This window comes from Anas acuta, chromosome 20 (assembly GCF_963932015.1).
Source record: "Anas acuta chromosome 20, bAnaAcu1.1, whole genome shotgun sequence".
NCBI lineage: Eukaryota > Metazoa > Chordata > Aves > Anseriformes > Anatidae > Anas > Anas acuta.
Genome location: NC_088998.1, coordinates 7,072,315 through 7,094,237, shown reverse-complemented (window position 1 = coordinate 7,094,237; position 21,923 = coordinate 7,072,315). Strand labels below are relative to the sequence as shown.

Sequence of the window (21,923 nt, the reverse complement as noted above, 5' to 3'; positions counted from 1 at the left end):
TGAAACCCAAGTTTCCCTACACACCCACACCGGCACCACCGCATCCATTGCCGGGCTCTGCCCCTCTCCTCTTCCCACTCCGCGCGGTGCCACCGCGAGGGGCTTCCTTGCTCTCTCTGCCTCCATAATCAGGGAGATAAAATTGTTATCAGATTAGCCCCAGCAATGAAAAGCACAGTCCCGGATCACACTCGCAGTTAGTTAGCATTTAGATAGGCTGGGACAGGGGTCCGTACAATAGGCATCAAAGCTGAACTCTTGGTGCAGCAAGAGGGATTAATTTCTTTAACCAACATGCCTGATCTGGCCTATCTCATTACCCTGCCTTGTCAGTGTCGATGTTAGATTTGATTGAAGATTATACCATTTAGGCCTTTCCCCTGTTTTCCACAGAAATCAGGCCTATTGAATTGCACATTCTTCCATGGGCCCCTGTCAATACTCAGTGGCCTGAGCCTCTAATTCTGCTTCATTTAAACTTCATCAACTTTTCCAATCAAGTGGAAGGATCTGAAATAGGCTCCGTAAGCAGAAAGGCCCTTTTTCCTTTTGTCAGATAATTTATTCTGTTTTCTCCTTCTCTCCCCCTCACTTCCCCACCTCTTTCTCTTTTTCTTCTTTTCGCTCCCTTTCCCTGATGCTGAAAATGAGATTACAGTATTTAAATGACTATGATAATCAATCGGGGGACCTTGAGCCGAGATTGAGGTTAATTTTTCTTAGCAGAACAAAGAAGCGTGATGCCATCGGGGATTTGAAGGTGCAATCTGTGTTTCATGCCTGTATTCCTCCCTCCCAGTCCGAAACTGCAGTTTCAGTAGTCTTTTCTTGTTCCTAACTAGGCAGTTGTTGTGATTTTTAACAGAGGCAACCCCTAGGAAAGGAGAAATGTAATTTTGGGCTGATAAATAGCTAACGGCCTTCAATCAACAATTTTAATAGGAAAAAAAAAAATTCACTTACATGATGTGACTGCAGATCTAATGAAAGCGCTATCATTGCCTTCTTTATTTTTAAATATACTAGGAATAATTCCCAGCAATGTTAGAAGTAGCCCTCCCAGCCCGCACAGCGGAGCTGTGAACTTTGCACCGAACACCCCTTTCATTCAGCCGCCCTTTCTGCTTAGCAGCTCTCTTGGTTGCCTCGAAAAAGTCGAGACTTTCGTCATGATTTTACTAATCAGAGACGGAATCGCTTATGTTCCTCTTAAAACTTGCATTGAAATGGCTTGTTAAGCCTTTAGACGGTGTATTTTCCCTTGTAACACAGCAGCATTCACTCACCTGGATCTTTCCCTCACCCTTCTTAGGAAAAGAGAATGAAGAAAATATGTTTTTCTTTGCTTCCATCCTAGCTGTCTTGTCAGTGCTGTTTTACATGCTGCCACCCAATGTTATCTTTTATTTGTGTCAGGAGAGAGGATTTGACAAGTTCAGTATACAATGTTCATTTGGCAAGGCAAATTTTTCATACCAATTTTGAGTAGAAAATGAAACCATCTTTCAACAGAATGAGCAACATCATTTTTAGACAGACTTATTATGAGAAGAAGAATTGCAAAACTTTATTTCCCTGCATGATCCCCCGAAAAAAAAGCCTGGAAATGAGACATTTAAACAAAAAAAAAATAAATACATGTATGAATGTTTGAGGCCATCAGTTTGTTTTAGAAATAAAAAATAACCACCAGCTGCTGTCAGGTAGCTGTGGCCTCCTTTTTGTTAATCAGATGCTGCTGAAATTGGTTGCATCATAATGTAGCTTTGTTTCAAATCTCTTAAGCTGTCAGAAGATTGGGAAAGGCAGACCGACTTTAGAAGTTTGTCAGCGTTCACCAAGCAAAACAGTCATTAGTCAACAGCAGCGTAGGCTGAGATTTTCAAAGACACCCAGGGCCTAAGCAGGGTAGGGGGCTACATCTTGCTGAATTTCAAAGGGAGCTGGGTGCTTCGCCTCCCTCTAGAATCCCCGTTGTAACTTCTGGTCATACTAAAAACTCTGAACAATCCAATTAACGGAAAAAAATCTCATTAGAAATTCAGTTGTCTCCGTTTCCTGCTCTCTCTTGTCTGTGCATCCTGTGTTGCAAGTTACACAGGTACGGCAGCCTCCCTAGGAAGAGGCTCTTCTTTTTTTGTGGTTCTCTTCAGCCCCACCACAATGGGCTCCTGCTCCCTGACAAGGACTCTCTGGTGCAACTGCACAGCGAGGACCCCCAAAGGTTAAATAAGTATTTATTAAGGAAGGCCATATGTTAAAAAAGCACTGTAAAACCTTCAGTAGGTGATGGAGTTCATTTTGGCACCCAGGATCCCTGCAAGGTCAGGAGGTGCAGTATAAGCTGTGCAGGGTTGCATGTCTCCCGTGTTCTCCAAGTCCACAGGAAATCACAGCCCACAATGGGGTCGGGATGCTCTCTCATGCCCCAGCTCTGGCCTCCTGTGAATTTTACCAACAGCAAAAGCAGCAGCACCTCCAACGTGCCCGTTCAACCCCACAGACTTCAAGAAGCCACGTGTCTTGGGGCAGCGGTTTGCTCTGAGTCTCTCTTTAAGCAAATGTTGGCTCACCACGGGGAAATTAAAACTCCATTAGATGTTGCCACATTGTAGAGCAGACCCCATTACAGCAGTCGCGTTGCAATTAATTGGTTTCTTCTGATACCACTTAATTCTGGGAAGGCACAGATAGAAGGCAAGGACAAGGCTGATCTAAACAATAATTTCCTAAAAGTGATACAATCTAAATAAACTAATGAAGTGATTACATAGTTATTAATCTAAATATAAAGAAAATATTGGGTATATACCAATTTAAAAAATATGATAGACTTAATACCACGCTGGTTAAAGTCATCGTGAGGCAATCAATGTTTGTGCTTGGAGATGGAGGGTGGTTTAACAGATTAATTACATTTCTTGCAAAAAACTACCAAAGCATCCCATCTTCAGCTTTTGTTTGCTCCATTGTTCATGCTGCTTTCTCAACACATAGACAGAAGGGGTTCTGCACGCATGGCACTGCAGGTTTATGGGGTGGGTTTTTAATTAAGGTTACTGTTGGAGTAGGAAACGTAGAGCTAAGCAATCACAGAAAGTGACTCCCTTACGTGTAGACAGAATAATTAGTAATTTGGAGCTATTGTGGCCCAGGAAGGGCCCTCCATGCAGGCAGTCGCTCAGCAGAGAGGAAAAAGGGAACTGCACGCTTGGGCACCCACTGCACCAGCACCTTGGGTGCTGTGGGGCTCCTTAGAGCCATGCGATGCCCCCCGCCTGCTGCCCTGCTTCCATACAGCTCTTCTGTGCAAAGCTCATCTACTCACATTATGAGGGAGAAAAAGTATTTGGCTTCTGGAGAATAAATAACTAGGCCTTATAAGTCATTAAAAATGTATTATAAGAAAAATACAGTGAAGCTATAAATAGGAAACAAAGCAGCTTGTATATAAACTTTTACAAGGACTGTTACTCAGACTACCGTCACTGCCTGGTTTAAAGTGAGTTTAGCATCCGTGATCTCCAGACTGATATCCCTTGAAATTTCGGTTCTCCAGCTCGGGCACTGGCAGCACTTTGGCCTTGAGAAGCCTCCCCCAGTTCTGACAAGGAGCATTCAGTGACAGAAGCTCCACTCTGCGACCTGCTCAGCCTGTCTCCAGAGCCCACCACAGCGAGTGGAGATGAGCTGAGATGGGTTCAGAGGGGCTGAGCAGCCCCAAACTCAAACTTTGAAATTCATGCAAGCAGTGGTTGGAAAAAGCAGTTCTCTTTTCATGAAAGATGGGTGCTCATTTTCTTTTTAACCTAAATTCACAGGAACCTCTTTCTAAAACGCTCCACCAGCCTCCCGCGGGAGGGGGCTGGTCCCTCACCTCCCTCCTGTGAGGCTGTCAGCATGCAGCAGTCCCTTAATTTGAGAATTTAACAACTAATTCCAAATTGGGACATCGGAAAACCTGTGATCCTATCTACCGTGTCTATCCTGTCAGATGCGACTCTGCTTTCATTGCCCTGAAAACAAAGGGGGATAAAGTTGAACACATGGTATCCTCGACTAGAAAGGACCTTGCTGTAAGAGGATATTGAGTTGTTTCATAAAGCCCAATATTACGCTTGAATTATGCCTGAATAAGGAGAAAAGACATTGTTAAAGAGCCCTAAACATTGACCATAGTGGATCTTCTTTCTTCCAAACCTTTCGGTGGCGGTGGTTTGGGCTGTTAATGATTTGGTATTGTATTTATAAGCTGGCAGGGTAATCCAGAGAGCAGCAGGAGGGGCAGTTGTCTTAAATAAAGCTTTACAATGCTGCTAATTAAAATGATCCTTCCTCTCCCTGTGATGACTAATGAGACAGAAAGAAGAACTGGGAAGGGTTAATGAAAATGTTGCCATGAGATTCCCTATTTTTAATTGGCCTTTTTAATGTTTTAATCTCCTTTATGGTGCGGGGGTGGAAATGGAGAAATTCTCTTTCAACCTCTCTTGTACCAAGCCCGATGAGATTGTAATGCATGGCTTTTGAAATGTGCTTTTCTTGATATATTGAGAAGCTAAGTCTGAGCCTGAGTGTGTGAATGTCTTGAGATGGAAGAACCAATTTTGGACTTAACCGAGAACAGAAACAAGAAATGTGAAATCTGTTTTTAAGCTCTGCTTCCAAAACTCCAAGGGAGCATTCGTACCCTGAGGACCGAGGCTAAGATCTATTGTGAGGGATTGGCGCTGATGCTCAATAGTATTTAGAGCTTCGGGTCATGATGCTCTGTTAAATGCAATATTTATCCCATGAGCATGTCACAGTTCACCTCAGATGTCAAGAATTCAATTAATATTCTATTTAATAGAACACACCATGACCTAACCTTTTAATACTCTTAGTGAGTCTGAGCCCTCCTTATTAGTGTCACTCTCTAACTTTCCTTCTCAGCTGATGCATCAAACAACAACTGGGATGGGGAAATTGGGAGCAAAGAGAGAGGGGAAGAGATTTAAATTACTTTTGGACCTCACTGTGAGGATTCAGTAGCTTTATCCCTTGTAAAACTCAGTTCACAGGGGGTGAGCACACCCTGCTTTTCCCATTTTTATGGGGCTGACATCTTACGAGTTTCAACTTGCTATTGATGTAAAAACACAAAAGGCACCGCCAAATTTTTCATGGTTGGAGTTGGTCTGCTTTTTCATTGAAACAGCATTTGTCCTTCCTCACACCACATTATCCAACTTAGGGTCAGGGGGAAACTGTTCATGTGAGTAACACCTGCAGGATTAAATCTCTGGCTTGAAGCTTCATCTGTTCTGGGGCGGTGGGTTCTCTGTACACAGATTTTGGAACCACCACTGCAGAAATTTCCCTGTATTGCATCTGAAAAAGGTCTCTGAAAGTGGGGTCCCATGAATGCACTGTTTTTTCAGAACAGACTAGAAAATCGTAGGACTCCTTCTGGCCTTAAGTCTATGAATAAACAGAATTGCCCTCTCTCCCATGTCACTAGCAGCAATGCCACGGCAGCCCAGCTTGACAATTTTGTGCTGATTCAGATCAGAGATGTAGAACTGAACGTTTTGCCATCTTTTTGTCAGCTCTGAGGGCTATGGAGGAGAAAACCACAAAAAAAAAAAAAAGCGCAAATTGTGTATTTCAGATTATGTGAAATAGAAGACAAGCTTAGCAAGCTGATGTTTTGTGTATAGCTCTTTTTTAAAGAACAGAAATCCTTTTAAAAAACTCCTAAACTGGATCTACTTCAGCCCAATGCTCTTTTTTGTGCAAGACTTCCGTGACACATTGGAAAGGGAAAGACAAAGCAAATAAGAATTTAAAATTCTTCTGTATCGTGTAGCCTTTACAGTTTGAGAAGCAGCTAAATAACAGAGGATTTTTTTTAAAGCAGCATCTCCGTGACTTCCGTGTGGTTAGCACAGCTGAGAACACCTGCCTGCAGGTGGGAGGGGGCCACAATATTCCCAACAAATCTTCCTGAAGTCACAGGTGTGGTAAGATCAACCAATAAATACAGCCTCTGTACCACAGCTCCTTAGAGTGGGAGGAAGAACAGACATTGTGCCAGATATTTTCATGCAACTGTATTCATTACTTATGCAGAAGAAGAGATATTTCAGGGAAACAGAGCTGAACCATGAGTGACAAGGTATCTTTCCAGAGCGCAGGGTGCAGGAAAATTGCACTGAGGTTGACAGGTTTTTAATGTAGAGTCTCTATTTCACTGAATTACTGCATGTTGGCATTTCAAAAGTACAAGATGACCTATTTATTAGCTGTGAATCAAACAGAAATTACATGCTAGAAAATAAAAAAGTTGTATGTTTCTTCCAGCTGGTAAGATGCTTATCCTACGGAAATAACATATACATAAAAGAAAACCTGCAAACAAAGGATCATCAATCACAAGGCACTAAATTTAATGTTGTAGGACCTATATCCATCTTGTAATACTGCAATCATATGTGCTTGTTTCCTTACATGTGATGTACTATTAAATGTATGTATGTCATAATACTTTAAAATTCACTATCCTCGCTCCGCTTAGGCTCCTATCAGCTTCTTCCCTTTTGTAGAGGAAAACAGTGGCTTGGAAACTTGGTTTCAACAGTAATGAGCATCACAGAGCAACACAAAATGGCTTGCTGAGATGAAGCTTCCCTTATTCCTAGCTGACCTCTCCAAGCAAGTCCCCTCTCTGTGTACAGGCTGGGGTCAGACCTCCCCAGTCTGAGGATGCCAGATTGTCCAAGGCAGAGGCACTCCTGTCTCTCGGTACATGCAGCACACCTTTTAACTCTCAGAAATCCTAGCCAAGCTCAAACAAGAGCTGCCCAATATCACTGGTAGTGTGGAACACAGCAAATTAGGAAATAAGAACGTAATTGCTGTGACAAGCAGCAATGAGCTGTTTTATACTCTATGAAGCATCTGGCTTGCTGTGGCCCTTGATCTCCCAAATCCAGTCATTGTGGAAAACACAGCCACAATTCATTGATATAGAGGAGCCCCTACAGCACGTGGAAAAGGCAGGTGAATGTCACCCATCTGATGTCTCTCAGTCAAACACGGATATGATTTTACCGTCCAAGTAAATCTACACAACCCTCCTGGAAATGCAATCAGTTTTCATTTGATGATAATGCCGTATTTCACTATTTCAGTAGAGGTGACATTATCCCAAGGCTTCCAGTCAATCCTGTAGGTCACCCATAACAAGTGGATCTCAGAGCCCCAGTGCAGCAAGTCTTGCACATTCCACCATCAGGAAAGCAGCTGTTGCTCAGAGAAATGCGTTTGGTTTGCTGCTGTCTTAAAAATGTAACAGGCACAGCTGGTCCCAGGGCTTGTCTATGATCATGTAACATAGTTGAAATTTACTCACAGCTTCTGATACAGGGAAACCACAGGTTTCTTTTATGAAAAAGCTGTAAATCAGTATACCATAGGCACTAAGCACTGTATATTATGCCTAAGTCTGAGCTTGAAAGGTGGCGTCCTATCTTGGCCCCCCTTTTCCTTCCCACTTACAAGCACATAGTGCCAGAACTTCATGTAGAAGGTAACCAACTACTGAACTAAACTCTAGAAACTGCCCAGGCCACACAGAAGGAGCATTACCATGAGGCAGAGGCAAAAAGAAGAGGAAGAGGCGCCAAAAGAACCTAAGGAGCAACCATGCACTTGGCCAAAGAAGCAAATAGCCCATCTGAAGGAAAACCCTTGCAAAGCACAGCTTGTCATTTGAAAAGGAGTTCAGGTTTCGCTGGGAGCTTCACGTATGATCTGAACAAACACCCAGGGAAAAAAGAAACAAGCTGCAGATCTTTGGATTTGGCAACTAACATTCAAGTGAAGGTGGGATGTGTTCCTGCCTTCTCTTCCCTCCTGTCCTTATGTAAACACTCTAAGGAATAAGTTGCAGGAACATGCGTCCAAGCCCAAACCTGAAGCAATATTAAGTATCACTTTGTGAATGTATTTCATAGCTCTTTTAGCTCAAAGTAAATAATTCTATTCACTCTATGTATTACAACCTTCAGCACGAGAGCTAATCTCTACACAAAGAAGGCCAACACATGGAATATGAAAGGATGGAGAATCATTTGAGACATAGAAACGCATGCAATTACTACAAGTATGCAAGAGTATAGAAGTAACAGTCTGAAGTAGAGATCGGTGCACATCACCAGCTGTCTGTGAAGACAAAAATCTGCAGTGTCACAGCAAGAAAGTGGCCTCATTTCCTTCCTTAGACAATCCCTCTCATTCCCCCAATCTCTGTAGCAGCAGCACAAAGTCTTGGTGTCTGACTGTGTGGCCTGGATGTTGTTTTCCCGATCAGAGCAGCAGGCTTTGCAGGGAAGATGAAATGATTGCTGACTCTTTTCTTCTCATTAAGTTTGTTTATGTTATGGACCATTGAGGTTTTTCTGGCTTTGTCTCCTGTACTCTTGCTTTGAGAATCCCCAGCATTCATAAAAGCGAAGGCAGCTAAACCTCCACAATTCTTATATTGCTTAGGAAAGTCCAGTGTGATTTGTTATCACGTATGCATCATTGTCTTTTTAAAAACAAACTGGAAAGCACAAATTGGCTATGTAGAAAGGAGATTACTGCTAGGTCTCTCCTTAGACCTGGCTTTTACCATACCCAAAGCCATTCTGGTCCAGCAGCCTCCCCTTTCAGCCAGAATCGGGGGTCCAGTACACCTGGCCCAGAGCACCAAACATCCCAACTTTATCATAACCTAATAAGCATTTGACCCGTCCTGAGAAGAACAATGAGCAATAACCTCCCCATACAATTATTGTTTGTTATTCCATCCATCCAAGTAGCAAGGAAGGGGAGGATGCCATTAAGAACTGCTGGTCCGGCTAAATACCCCAGGAGGAAATGAAGGGAAGGAAAAATATCACAAAATTCCAGCTGGCTTATCTGAAACCCATTAGCAGAGACACGTGGAGAACTTCATAACCGTATTTTTGGCTGCACCACTTTGCCCTTCTGGGACTGCAAAACAGCGTCTTTCACCAACCTTAAATTCCCTTCAGCCCTGCAATTAACCATCACCACAAGGATAGATGTATTCTATCAATACAATTTTCACACTTGTCACTATAGTAGCTGCTTCCCCAGAATAGCTGGATAAAAAGTATTTAAAATGCACGTTGGTTCAAGTATATTTAAAATAGAAGCAGGGCAGTTATTTCACATCTACACATTCATTTGTTCAGAGTTAACGTATAGGATCTTCTGGAAGAAAAAAATTCAATACATTTAAAATATTTAATTGACCACTTGATATTATTCCAGTCCCTCTGTGTTGAATCCTGAATGGCAAAACTTAACACGATTCTTTTTTTCCTTGAATTATCCTCCTGCTCTTGCATATATACAAGCTATGTGCTGTAATGCAAGACTCATACATTCGTCTTTGTAATTTATCTCATTTCCTTTGGAATGGTGTCCCTCAGTGGCTCAGAGAAAGTGGAGCGGTTGTTTTAATAGATTTGAGTTTTATCTGCCTCTCTATTTGCAGCAGGGCATAATAATAATAAATTATGATACTAATAAGTAGGTTGTGCAGAATGGACTACAGTGGTACCACTTCCCTCCCCCTCCAAAAAAGTAATTTATGGGTACATTCTTGTGACTTTAGGGGTGTAATAAATTATCAGGGTTCGTTTTTCCATCCAATTTGAGGCAGTGCAGCTGTGTTTTGCAAGCAATAAACTCTCTTGTTGTATTTCTTAGCTAAGCACTGAAAAACACAGTGTGATTTTTTTTCCCTCCCTTCCCAATTATGGTTGCAACGCCTGGTAGCTTCTCTGTAGTTAAGGGTTTGCCAGTGCTTCTCTATTATAAACCTCTATTTCCAAGAGCCTATAACTTTGCTCTTTTAAATCAGAGTGCTAGAACTTGGTGTACATCTCTGTCAATCTATACAATTTTTTTAACCGAGGAAAAAAAAAAAGACAAGATCTTTAAGGAGCCCATACTGGAGCCATGTACAAAAGTCAGAGGCACACAAATATGAGTGGCTGGTAATGCTTGGATACCTCTTCAGCTCCTGAAAAGCCCATGAGTGCCTCTTATTTTGGACACATCTCAGAGCTGTATTTTTGTCTGTAATCAATTATATTTTTGACTTTGGACAAGAAGGGTAGCACTGCGTGCCACTTTGCTGCTGGAGGTGATCAGCTACGAGTCAGCCACTTGCAGAATTTTCCTCCTGAAAGGTGATGCCCTGCCACGTGTGCTGACCCACAGGCTCAGCATGCTGAAAATAGGGAAAGTTTAAAGAAACAGCACAGGGGCCCCTTCCCAAGCACCAGCTTGCAGTCTTTGCAAGTAGCCAACCACGTTGACCAAAACACAGTCACAGGGTCTCTGAATTCAGGCAAGGGTTAAGAGCCTTTGTAGACCAGGTTCCCTTTCCCAGTCCCTACCCTGTCTGCATTCAGCCTGATGTGAGCAAGGGTCAAACAATGCAGGGGAAAAAAAAAAAAGTGAGAATATACAACACTAGAACTGCACCATCTCTTTACAGCAACCTTGGAGACCCAGGGCTGGAAAGTAAAGTACGCATTCAGGTCTGCCAGAAAATAGGATTTTCATTCCCTTCTACAAAACTTTACTGAACAGAAAATTGATTTTCCAGTAAGACTTTTTAGAGGTACAGTTGCATCCTGTTTGCGTCGTGCAGGCACTGCTCTGCAATAGGTCACCAAACACCTTCCAGCACAAGTGAGTGAACCAAGACTGGAGTAGATATCTGGAGCAGATATTCTGGGTTTCTAAGGTGCTCTCCGGAGGGTATCACACCAGGAAAAGAGCAGCTTGCAGCCCCTTTGTGCAGCCTGCTGTTCCAGCCTGCCACATCAGGCCTTACCGCACTGCTAGGCTAATGCTTCTGCTAAAGCAGCCTTCTACGTGATCAGCAATTAAGCTGTGAAGTCAGCCCCTTAATATTATGTTAACATAGTTCAGTATATTAAATGTAAAACAAGTCATAATTTTTAAAGGTACCTTGGCTTACTGAGTTTAAATGAAGGCAGCAGTAGGACTATCACAGCCATATGCAAATCATCTGCATTTTAAAGCTAACAATAGATTTTGCTTTATTGTTTTGGCATTTAACGAGTGGGAAAATAATAAATTAAGCCACATGGGGAATCCCTGGTGCTTTTACAAACTGAAGCAGTGCCCATTTGGAGAAAGAAAATTCCCCATTTTTCTCCCTAGCTGCATTTCTCTTAACCCACCACCTTATTAAAGCTTATAGGGCAAAATTCTCCTCTCATATTCCTCTGGCAGCTCTTAGTCCACATTCAGCTCTCCCTACCTTTCTGGCTGTCTTTCGTCTTGCGAGCTCTCTCTGCAGACAGGGAACAGAAGAAGAGTAAAGACTGGCTAGGCCATAGGGAGTCAGAAGAAAGATGTTGTCAGAGTTTGAGGATGGTTACAATAGCTGTTAGAGCACGGACAGCTTTTTCTGCCTGTTGTAACTGGGAATGCAGTCTGCAGCTACCAATGCAAGGTCTAGGGAAGATGCAGCTGCATTATAGACTCTGGGCACAGAAAGACAGGATCCAGGCAGTGAAAAAAAAGACTTCAGCATCTGCCTGGTGTGCCACTGTGCCAGGCACCAGCTACAACACCAGAATGGGCCTCACAGCTCAGTGAAACGTTTGCTTGCAGCTGCGTAGCCAAAAGGCGGAAGGGAACAAATGTCTTAATAAGATGACCTCTGGTTTGAAATATTTTTGAGGATGGTGTTAAATTGCATCACAGGGGGGTGTGAGCAAAAAAATCAAGAGCAGTATTTTCATGTTAACTCACTCAGCTTTTACCAATCAGAGCCTTGAGCCAAAAGTCAGTCTCAGCTGTGTGGATGTTGGTCATCTCATGCTGATTTAATGGGCCAGTGCTGAACTTGCAAACAGCAGCATTTAGCTCACTTATCGGTAGTCATGAAGTGTAGCTGAAAGCAGATCACATCATGGAGCTCCTGAGCTCCATCCTAGGCATTTCTTCTCCAGGCCATGTTTTTGCAAGTCACCAAAAGGAAAATGCACCACCTCATTGCCTGTGCCATTCCTGAGTGAACAACTGCAGTTTCCCTGTGCAGAGCAGTCACACTAGCACATTTAATACGTGCTTGCTTCCTCTGTTATCTGCGAGAAGTATCAATTATACATGGCCATGAACATATCCTTGCAGCTGCTTTCCCCCAGGAACAGTTTTACCAGCACCAAAGGATACAACAGGAATCAGGAACCAAGATAAACCAGCCAGCCTAAAGTTAACACGATGCTGCAGCATTAACTGGCAACAGAAATTTGCCACAGAAGGTGAAAACAAAACAAGCACTAGGAACATAGAGAAAATACTTTGAATGGAAACCTGCAAACCTCCTAAGTTTTGAGCATACCTAAGGATAATTCAGCAGCTTCTATCTCCTGGCTCTGTACAGCCTTTTACAAAAGCCCCTGCAGTCTTACCACACAAGTCTGTTTTCCACCAAATCTGGTTTTCGGCTTATTCAGTGCATTTCATCTACTGCGTGTAACGTTTTCACATATATGCATCATGTGCAGAAATTGTAGATATAAGGTTCGTGCTGCACTTCATATATTAAGTGCTGCACAAATACTAAGGATTATGGTTGTTTTCATAATAATTCTCCACCACTGCCTGTGTCTGAAGTCAGGGATGTCTGGTGGCTGAAGCAGACAAGCAGAACATACGCAAAAGCCCAATTAGCTTCCTATCTCAAAAGCTCTTACAAACACTAATGCATTAATCATTGTAAAACTAGGATGAGCATGGGTCTGTACTCCTGGCTCAATTCAGACAGGATGCTACTTGACTGATACTGAGAATTACACTTGAAATCTCATCTGTTTATCCCCAGTGCACAGCAGAGGAAACCAAAACAAAGGCTGAGCACCTTACTGGCTGCCCCAGTCCCAGCCCACGATGTCCCTTTGTAAAACCCAGCTCAGGATCCCAGGCTGAGGTCCAGCCAAGCATCAATTCCCCAGGCGGTGCTTTCTAACCTCTTAGAAAATCCAGAGACTGATCAAAACATAGAAGGTCTAAAAATGACTAGACATGGAAGGGCTAAACAGCAAGACGTGCTTGGTTCTGTAAGAGATGCACAAATACACAGAAGCAAGCTGGCTCCAGGAAGACCTAGTCAGATTACTTGAATGGCTCTTAAAAAAATGGATTAAAATACAGATTCCCCTATTATTTTTCAATAATAGAAGCGCAGCACAGAACAACTCACTAGTGCCACAAACTAGTTTTTCATTTCTGTTTTTGTTTCATGCTTCAATATCTTCTTCCAGCTGCTCATGTCTCCTTTTCCTTCTCCTCACTTTGATCTATTAGTTTTCCACAGAAATGGGGTTTATAAATCATTGTAATGCAGCCCTGGGAAAGACGGTGCTTAGTGCAGGGAGAAATACATTGCAGCTAACAGCCACGGCAGGGAGGAAAACTCTCACCTCGTAGTGGGGCTTTGGCGACAGGTTACTGATGGCGCTGGGTTATTTTATGTCTGCATTCGTGCCATCAGGGGCAAGGCCGCAGGGAGCGCTGCCTGTACCCCCTCTGCAATATTTCAAGCTTCCTTCTGCAGGCAAAAACAAACTGCTCAGGGGCTCACAAGGGAAGGGGGGGGGAGGAAAAATTGCCAGCAGAAGGGGAGGGAAGGCAGGACAGGTGGGATGGATCACTTATTTCCTGCTTTTGCACCACTGCATTTATATTTTTTTTTTTAATACACTAACACTCTGCAAAGATGCAGATTTCATGCAAGTCTCACCTATTGGCAGCAGCAAGATCCATCTCTCCCATGAACATTTCCACCCCTCGGTGCCAAAGCTTTTGTGTTTCCAGTTTGCACTGGACAACTTTGTTGCTGGAAGCCCATGCTCATGGCCAACCCCAGCATCACCGTGCATTGAGGACGGGTTACACCACAGGATCCCTTTCTGGTGCTGCCCCAACTTGAACCCCATGAGAACCAGTACCGCCACAACATCTCATGGCAAAGTCATTTTGTATTTGAGCCTTAAGGATTGGGCTTCATTTTCTAGACAGGCTTTTAAATGTTGGCTATATCAATTAAAAAAAATAAAAATAAAGTATAAAGCTGAGAGCAGTGCAAGGCTGGGCAGCAGGTCATCGAGCAATCTCAAAACAGCCCTACCAGGTCATGTTGGTCGAAGGGCTGCTGTAGTATTTGCGGCACGACACCAAAGCCAGCCTGGGGTGAAAGCCTGAGCATCCCCCCAGCAAGGGGAGGTGCCCTGAACCCCCTCCCAGGAACAAGCATTAGTCCTAAATGCAGAACACCCAACATTAACTACGGCCAGAGAGACTAACCTCTGCCAGCAGAGATTTAGGTACTTATCTCCTGCCCTGGGGTGCAGGATGGATTACAGGAACCTATTGCCAGCCCTATTTGATTAGGGAGGAAATCTTCATAACCTCCTAAGAGCAGCACAATCACGCACAAGCTAGGAGCTCTTTTAAGCACTTGCTGTGTTTTTAGGATCACCAGCTCCTAATAAGACCACCCCAGGCAGACACGCCATCCTTTAGTTTTGAAAGCACACAAAAGAGACACCATGCTGGAATCTTACCTATATCTTTAACAAAGCATTACCCCCTCCTCACCCTCTTCCCCATAATTGCCTTGTTATTGTCATTGGTGCCATTGTTCATTGGCTCGGCCGTAGAGAGGCCCGAGGGAGCAGTTCTGCCTTAGCTAAACCAATATCTCCTGCAATAACCCCCTGCAGTTTCCCCTTTGCTATCCCATGTTGAATAAATCCTCCATCTCTGTTTGCTGAATGATCATAAAGATATGATTGAAGTTTCAGATTTACGGTTTCCTCCGAATTGAGGAGCAACTCCAATAATGCCAGAGCCTGTTTGCTGACTGCTTCTGACAGGATATCCGTAAAGGGAGATTTGTAAGAGCAGAAACACAAATGCAGATATTAAAGCGGGGCATTTTCTAGCCACTCCGCAGACTCCTGCAGTCGCACGTGGGGGCTGAATTCTCACACACTTGCAGAGCATCCCACCATGCAGGGACCTCACCGCCACTCACAGGCACCCTGCAAGGCAGGGTGTGCGCACAATATTTTACTCTAACAGCAAATCTGTCTCCAGTAGCCACTCAGGGGACCCACAAGAATCGGTTGCCTAGTAAAGGAGCATCCTAACTAAACATCTAACACAGTTGTACTGGAAACTACTCTAAAGTTGTTCTCTCCCACCCTTCAGCAACTGTATATTAAGCCAGTCCTTACTGACAGCTTTCTAAATATCTCGAGTTCTCTCCTGACTGCGTTAGCACAATCATCTGGATGCTCTTTGGGGAGCACCAAAAAACCCTCTTGCTCCTCTGGGAGAACATCCCAGCCATTTCTTCCAATTAAAGCACCAGCAACCAAAACAGCAGCCAAAGCGACCTTCTGCTTTCAGGGAAAGATAACTGCCTAGTGAGGACAGTGCTGCCACTTACCCTTTTTGGCAAAAGCCTCAAAGAACCAGGGATTTTGGTGCACGGTTGTCAGCCTTGAGGCAGGAATGGTTACTGCCTTCGTCTTCTTCAAGGTGCTGTTGCTTTGGCTTGGTGTTGAAACCCTCCTTCTTCCCCACCACCCCTTCCCAGCAGCATTTCATGAGCCATCTCTGTCACACAGCTGTATGCCAAGAATTGCACATTGTGGGGCACAGCAGTACTCAAATTCAGGTTAGTGGTTTTATTTATGACTAAAACACCACTAAAAAAAAAATGAAGTTTGTGACTTTGGCACAGAAATCTGCACAGACCATCCCAAGTACATTCTCCACGGCCCTGTGGCCATAGCAGATTTTCTTTTCCCTGATTCACAGCCATTTATGCTCATTCTCATTTCAACACAAACCTATAAAGCTTCCAGCATGACGCAGTCCTAAATTAAATGCATTTTAACATCCCTATATAACAAGGGAGTCTTTGCTCTTTTAAATTAACACGTGTAGCTGGGAAGGGACCTTCCTTAGGAAATTTATTCCACTTTATTTGGAGACAGACAACCCCACCTCATTCCACCTTCTCTGAGAGCAAAGATTATTTTGTGTTATAATGAGGAATTTGTAATAACGAGAGCATTGTGCGTTACACTAGCTACGAAGCTAACAACAGAAAAGAAGACTTCTGTGAACGGCAGTGTTTGTGTGATGTATGGTAATATTTTTCCTCAGTGCATTACAAAAGAAAAGCAAGATAAAAATATCTTCCATTTTCTCCCTAATTTGTAGTTTTCTGGTGTTAGCAAGGCTTATAAGACACATGCTCCCAATTAGCTGCTCCTCTTAATTTAAATGCTTCATAAATTATCTCCTGCGCTTGTGGATTATCACTTCATAATGCGAGTTAGCATTTAAATAAATAGCTGCGATGTAGGAAATTAGAGAGGTTTACAGTCTGAGGCAGCAGCATAATGAAGGGAAATACCACAGCAGCTGAACAGGGGTTGGGAGAGATGTGATGAGACAGATTTTTGCCTTTACCTTTTAGCAGCCAAATTTGGACTGCAGCAGTGAAAATATGGGTCAGAACTCCAGCAGAGCAGGATCCTTTTGTAATGGCTGAGTAAGAAGGGAACATAGAGAATTCTTAAGCACATAAAACATCTGATTTAGCAAATATGGTGCAATTATGAAGTGAATTTTCAGAGCCAACTCTTTCTTGCCTCACAAGAGTAGCCCCTTTGAAAGTAATTGGGCTACTTGTGTACATTGCCTGAGCCATATCTGACCCCTTATGTTGCAGCCTTGCAAAAAAGTACGGGATTGAGAACAACAGAGCAGAGCTGAGATCGTGTTGAGAAGATTTGGTGGGGAAAACAGTCAAGGAATCAGATATAGAATTAAAGGGAATTTTGTGAAAATCCATATAAAGATGAACACTAATTTGTAAACCAAACAACTTTTGCCATATTTTCAGTGCCATTGATAAGACCAGCCCATGGGCAACAATAACTCCTTAACCAGCAGCAAGTTCCCAGTGCTGCCTGCTTCAGCCTAGTTTAACTATTATTGTCATAAATGGAGAAAATTAGGAATCTGGGCAAGAAAAAAAACTCATGACAACTCCTTAGGGCACTAAGGCTCTCACCAGCATTTGCTGGTCTTGCCTTTGGTGTCACTGCTTTTCCTGCCACAAGAGAAAACTCTGGCCAAGATCCTACCAGCAGCCGATCACACTTGACTGCCATTGACTTCATTGGGAGCTGAAGACCTTGAGGCGCTTGTGGGCTCAGGACCCTCTGGTATTCGTCATGCAGAGAGCCCAAGGTTGAACGCTGCAGCTCTCGGGGAAGTTGAGCTATTACAGCTCCCTGCCTGCTCACACGCAAGTCCCAATGTGTCAGAATCACGGGTATTTTTTCAAAAACACATGAAAATCATAGAAGCCTTGACAGCCTTGACCAAAGTCCAGCCTTAGGCAGGAGTAAAGTTATTAGCTACCTTATTTCCCAGAGAAAGAGTCTGACACATTAGAATTTCACAGTAACTGGCTGTAAGTGTAATGGGCAGGGTGTGATTTTGCTCACTAGGTTTTGCGGTTTAATTTCAGCATGTTGAATACATTTTGCTGTAGGACAGAGCAAATGACTTGGGCAGATTCTTGCAGTAGCACAAGACCCTCCGTGCTTAATAGGAGTTCTGTCTAACTGACAGCACAATTTGGGTCTTCATTGTATTTAATATACTTCAAGAGTGGGGGGTCAAATTGTCTCATCATCTACATCCGTACAACCCTGCTAATCCCAGGAGACCCGTGGAGCCGAAGCTCAGGACAACTTGTAACTGACTCAATTTTCTCTGCTTAGCACCTTTAAGCTAATTTTTTTCTAGCAATGCGCCCAAAATGCTCTTGGTTACAATTCACATTCTTCCCAAGTCAACAGGACCGAACACGGGGAACTGAAAACTGGTGTAAGGAGATTTGTGCCAGGATCCCAGGGACATACTGGTTGAGTCTGCAGTCACCACTCTGACAAAACACAGTTCACGCTGCAAAGAGTTTGGGTCAGCAGAACAACATCTGTTTGATCCTCTGATTTTCTATGTGAGCATGCAATGTTTAGAAAGTGAAGGGGCGCATCCCACTCCAACCAAAATCTGAAAGTTTACAGGAGCTCCTCTTGATTTAAAGTTTCCAGGCAATAAAAGGCAATGTGGGCCAAACTGTACCCATGCTCACAACAGCTCTGCCTTTGGGGCATATTTATTTCTTTATTACCTTCACTGTCTTCTGCGCTAAACAGTGGATGGGCACAAGTACTACTGCTGTGCTTAGAGCCTGATAAGCCCGTATTTTACTACAATACGAGGACACAAACCATCTCTTCACTCCCAGCTGCAAGTGCTTTTCAGGTCTCAGAAAAGCCAAGCAAATGTTTTGGGCGCGGTAGACAGGAGATAGGGCTGGAAAAGCCAAGGACTCATCCCTTAAGTGAGATGGTGCCACTTTTTACTGAATCACCTTTTTTTCTAAAAGGGCATTTTAAATAATAAAATTGGAAGCGGCTGCATATATCTTTCCAACTGATCTACTAATCATATTTCTTCAAATTTTATATCCCTGACCCTTGTAAAGGGATTGCAAGGAAGGCGTTTTTTAAGCTGCATTTTAATAAGTCAATATGAAAGCTCAAAATTATTTAAAGCTTCTTAAATAGGATTATATTTGATTTCTTATGGGAATACTGGGGGATAGTCTAGTAAAGACATTCTGTCCTGCTGAGGTTTTATTACATTAAAGAAACAGCATCCTTTTTTTTTTAAACAGCAAAAACTTTTACCTATTCTCTAATGAAAATGGAGATTATTCTGTACATGAGGTGACAAGGTGGGAAGTTCCTGCATCTATGATCAGAGATTAGAGTTTCTCCTTCAGTGAAAGCAGATTCCTAAAACCAAGGGTTTGCCCAAATTTTACAAGTTGTCTGTTAGCCTGAAATACTTCAATATTTTGTCCTGGGTGGAACCACAAGTACATTAACTTCAGGCAAATTCTGCTGTGAAGTGACAGGTAGCTCTCAAGGCAGCCAACATCTCATTTGCAGACAGGGATTAAATTTGGTCCTAAGATCAGATATCTATGCCACAGAGGAACTATGCTGCTATACTTGGAATTTGGCCATGTTTGTTCCGCTGCAGAAGGCCCAGAGTCAAACTCTCATTTGCATTCAACTCCTTTAATGTGGATGCTACACTGGCAGCACTTTGCCTAATGTGCTCGATAGAAACCAAAGAAATTCAGGAGAAAAAAATTTAAAGCTACCTGTATGGAGTTGAAGGAACAGCTTCACTGAGTTGAGTTGTGCTGGACAAACTCAAACATCTGGCCTTGAGAACATAAAGGGATTTTTTCTCAGAGTAGCAGATGGGGAGGCTTATGGAATAGATATTACTAAGGAGAAAGCACAGAGAAAAGGTCGTAACTGATTGAAGGAGAAGGAAAGTTTTCATTTAACATGCCATCCCATCTCTTTAACATTTACAGGATGTTCTCTCAGCCAAATCACCCAAATGCTGTTCTCATCTAAACCCCAGTGCTCCCACTAAAGCCAACAGAACCTGAGCAAAAGAGTTCTCTGCCAGAATTTGATCTCAGTTACAATACAAAGATCTACAAGGCTGTGGTCCTGCAGGAAAAGACAACCCAGCTACATCCTTTCCATCCACTGTCTGGAGGCCCCACATCTCTCTGGAAAGTCAAATGCAAAGAGGGTAAAATCTCAGTCTAGCAATCAGGAGCTGCACCCATCTTCGCTTAGCCCAAATAATGCATCCTTCCTGCCAGCAGCTTTTGTCTTATGACTACTGAGCACGTTGCTTCTTTGGGGCTTGCGAGCAAGCAGAGGCTGATGTGAACTTCACAAGCGGTGACACCCACTGCAGAAACACGTATGCTTCTTTGACCTTCAGCGCTGGCGTGAAACCTTACACAGACACAAATTTGTCTTTAAGTCAGGAGCAGATTTAATAGAGCAGGAGAAGATCGTTTTCAATATTTCCATCTCAATTACAGTCAAACACCTCAGCAAGTCTCAGCCTTTGGGGCTGTACCTGGGCTGCCTGCTCCCAGCGTTGAGACTGTCAGCAGAATCAGCAGAAATAGCACAACTGGGCAAGGTGGTGGTGATTTATCAGTGCTGAAGTAATTCATACTGACACAGACGCACCAAGGAAGAGCTCAGGGTCCAGTAGGTGCCCCCAAAGACCCCAGAATTATATTGTGCCACACACCAAAAGTGGCAGACCTGGGATCTCACTCCCTAGCAAAGAGGATGCTTTTTTCCAGAACCATTTTCAAGGAGCAGAAAGAAGCAACCCTGTTACAGAGAAAGAAAAATTTAGCATTTTTCATACTCTACTGTTAAAACTATCCCCCTAACAGCACCTTGTATTCTAACTCAAGCAGCGACTAGTGCTCAGAGTCCCAGAATTGGGGGGCAAACAGGATTTTTCAGGGGGAAACCTAGAAGGTGAATACACCCATGGAGACAAGTGAAAGTATTGTGCACGCAAATACTTTTATATCTGTCTGGCCCTTTAAAACCAAAATGATAGAGTTCATTTGCATTTAGATCTCTTTGGCTCCCTCTTTTCATCTAAAGACAAATCCTCACAAAGGCTGCTTAATTAGACCAAATTAGATTTCCACCTAGTGGCTTGTCATTCATTAGGAAACGCTGTTCTTTTTTTCTATTTTGGTAATTATAGGCTGGTCTCACAGTGTTCACTTCAGGCTCAAAGTATGACTAGCATTCATGATTTTGTGCAGATGAGAGGAAAATTATTCAGTCGCATCAAGTCTGCCCATTTTACAAGTTGGATAAAGATCATCGCCGGAGTCTTTTATGTAATGGGGTATACTCTTTCTTAAGTCTTTAATGATTAATTGTAATAGCACATCTCATGGCAATTTTCAAGACAAAGCGAACTACAAACAGATCACATGTGAAGATACTGTACCAGAGAGCGGGTGTCTTTCCTCAGATCTGTTCTTCTGTATCAGGAACCCTCATGGACAACTCTTAGTTTTTGGTGATTCCACCCCGCTGGGCTGGGTCCTGCCCTCGAGCAGGGGAGCAAAAGAAGAGGGGATGGGGCCAGCTGGGGTTGTGTGGGTAAAACCCCGGGGTGGCAGTGCCCACAGCAGCCCCTTTGTGCCACTGGTGCCTGACCCAACACAGGGGCACCTGTGTCCCATCCGTCCTCGCAAGCTCCTGCTGCCAGCCTTGGAAAAAACAGTTTCTGGAGGGGAAAATCTTTCACATTTAAACCAGAGACAAGAAGGTTTCTGTCTAATAAGGCTGGTGCTCCCAGTGTGGATCAGTTGGGAGTGCAGATTAGTGCACACTGCATGTGTAGACGTATTCTGGATTAGCAGCATCTCTACCCTATCTGGAGTACTTGTAGTGAAAGGAGTCTTGATATCAGATCCCTGAGCTTCACCCCCAGATGATTCCAATTAAAGCTTTTTGACCAAGCATTGCCCTTTTCTCTGAAAGGCCCACACACCATTGTGGGAGACTAATAATTTGGTCTCCCCCTCTGAACACAAGGCACCAGCCAAAGCCCTGTTCTCCCCAGTCCAAGCTCCATTCCCTCTGCTGTCAGGCATGGGCACATTAATCCCCTACCTCAGTTTCCCCAGCTACTACAGCAGGATTATTGCTCAGTAGCGCATTCTGGAGTTTAATAAATCAGGGCCAGATCTTGTGGTCCTTCATCAATCACGACTTCCTTTGACTTTGACCTTTAATGTTTATGAAAAGCTTCGAAGATAAGTGCCAACTTATTATTAATAATCTTCTTGG

At 43.4% G+C, this 21,923-nt stretch overlaps 1 protein-coding gene and 1 long non-coding RNA gene across 3 annotated transcripts in view; one reads left to right on the top strand and one right to left on the bottom strand.

The window, feature by feature from the left end:
- Positions 1 to 21,923, bottom strand: part of LOC137842691 (uncharacterized) — a 57,761-nt gene that overhangs the window by 4,855 nt on the left and 30,983 nt on the right. For both annotated transcript variants that reach the window (XR_011089165.1, XR_011089166.1), the window contains exon 2: positions 25 to 2,676. This is a non-coding gene — a long non-coding RNA (uncharacterized lncRNA). The remainder of the gene's footprint in view (positions 1 to 24; positions 2,677 to 21,923) is intronic.
- The window catches only part of CFAP77 (cilia and flagella associated protein 77), a 58,985-nt gene that overhangs the window by 7,523 nt on the left and 29,539 nt on the right, over positions 1 to 21,923 (top strand). The gene's annotated exons all lie outside the window — the stretch shown is intronic.